Here is a 2,371-nt window from a genome sequence, read left to right on the forward strand (position 1 = left end):
GTTGTTATAGAATAGATTTCTATAAACGCGAATGTCCGTCTCGGTAAAAATGATGAACAGTTTAAGATGTCTGCCGAGATTTTTGGTGCAAATATTCAAGCGATGACTATTAATATAATGCGCCTCGGATATTCTATGAGATTAATATTAGTTATTCCATGCACAGCAATCGTCTTAAGTCAGGTCAGAAGTTATGAAAAGTCATGTATATACAATAATGCCAATCGATGTCACTGCGTCGATACAGCTTTTAAAAGATAGTTAATAATCTTATTTGAGAAGACCAATTTGAAATATCTATTTAATAAGAGTTAAATCCAGTGAATTCTACAATATATTAAAGCGAATCTTCTTTATACTAAACTATAGAAAACTGCGCAGTCTGGCGGAAAAAAGAAAAGCAAACAGTATTGATCTTTCTAACTCTTTTCTATTTAATAAAAATAGAAATAATAATATAAGCATAATAAAACAGCTTTAGCCAATCAGCGAATTCCTGAGAAAGAAAACAATATCAACTTTGCATTAAAGTGTCCCTGTTTAGGAATTGAGACATCTTCACTTTTCGATAACTGCAGTATGTTATATAGAGTTCAATGGTTAAATTTTGCGATGTGCTAATAGTACAAACTCGCTGTGACTTGAATAGCTTACATATCGAAAAGAATTATGATAGAAAAATAAATAAAAATTGAAAAATAAAACGTTTTTTAAAGTAATATTGAATTAGAAGAAAATACTGTCGTCTTTGTAGTATTGAAAAGTATTAAACATTATTAAATGAAAAAATTAATTAAATAATATTAAATAAAATCAAACAATAAAATTAAACACATATGTGTGAGAAACGCCACATTTAGTCAAGGCAGTTCTTTGTATCCCATAATATTTCTTGTAAATTCACATAATTTTCAGTTCAAAGCACTCTGCACCAATTATTGATTCTGAAACACAGTCCTAAATCGAAACTGGAGTAATATTACAAATTAAAAAGTATTCACTTTCATGTCGTAAAGAAATAAAATCAGGAAATTACTAATACGGTTGCTTATTATTCGTAAGAAAGAGAATTATAACAAATAAATAAAAACCTTGTTGTGAACATAATAAAAAATTTCAGCTGGATATATTATCAGATAATATTCGGCTATCCGGATAGCAAATAATATTTATATTTTCCGGATATCTCTGGTGCATCCCTAACATTTTTTCACTTTACTTTCATTACTGATTTTCTTGCTTTATTTGCAATGTAATTTTACATACGACGTGCAAATGGTATTCTTTGAAATATACTTAACATATTTTTAAAAGTTTATGAGAAGAAAGATCGGCAGAGTGTGAATGAAGCATGTGAAGCTGTCCAAGAGTTCATCGTTTACTTGAATTGGACAGCTCCGTTCTAGCATAGAATTCCTCTAATAAGCGTCTAGACAATAACTGCCTTTCCCAGCAATTGGCGTAGCCGCATCGTCGCGTCGTTGCATCGTTTGGTTGTCGCTTCGTAATAGTCGTCCGACGTTGGGATACACCGTTGGGATACACCGTCCGGATAGCCAATTAAAAATGACGCGAAACAGTACAAACTGTCCATCTTTTGTCGTCTCGTTTTTCCACAAATGTCCATCTTGTTTCAACAAGAACACTTTTTGCTTACTGCTCGTTGTCAGAATCGATCGAGTTTTGCAGAGTGAAAATACGTGCTTTTTGACCTAATTCAAAAATATTGCTCACACATTATTTCATAAAGAATTTGTTAGCTGCATGCAACGTTGTCTTAGTTACATAGAATATCGTCTAGCTATAGTATAAAGAAATAAAATGATCGCTTATGGACAGACAACAAGTTTTTTTTCAATTTAGAGTTAAATTAGATACAGGAGAATTAAGAGCAAAAATAACTTAATTTGTATTTTTCTTACATAACAAAAATTAATACTTTATCAAAGTCATGATAACGCTCGAAATTTATGGATATTTCAGTTATATCTGCAATGCTATTAATGGGACTCTAAAATAAATCCGGCGTTCCCCAACATGATAATGTAATTTCGGTCGCATGGGGTAGATTTGCGCGGTCCAACTCTGGTTCCGAAACTGTCCGTAATGACTGTCCCTTAAGTCGTAATCCTCCCTTAGCGAAACTCCGCTGGCGAACGGTGCCAGCCGGAGCCCGTCGCGCACTCTAACGCTATTTATAATATTATTATTCTATTGTTAAGTTTAAAGTGGTCAACGCAGTCCTCGACGATATTCATCCTCGACGGAAGTCCCTGAGCGATGGCTTTACAAGTGGATGTACAAAGTCACGATGATGGCTCGATGATCGGATTACGCGTGCGATGGCGTGCAGGACTGTCGTGGGTAAATC

Source organism: Atta colombica, unplaced genomic scaffold, assembly GCF_001594045.1.
Source record: "Atta colombica isolate Treedump-2 unplaced genomic scaffold, Acol1.0 scaffold183, whole genome shotgun sequence".
Taxonomy (NCBI): domain Eukaryota; kingdom Metazoa; phylum Arthropoda; class Insecta; order Hymenoptera; family Formicidae; genus Atta; species Atta colombica.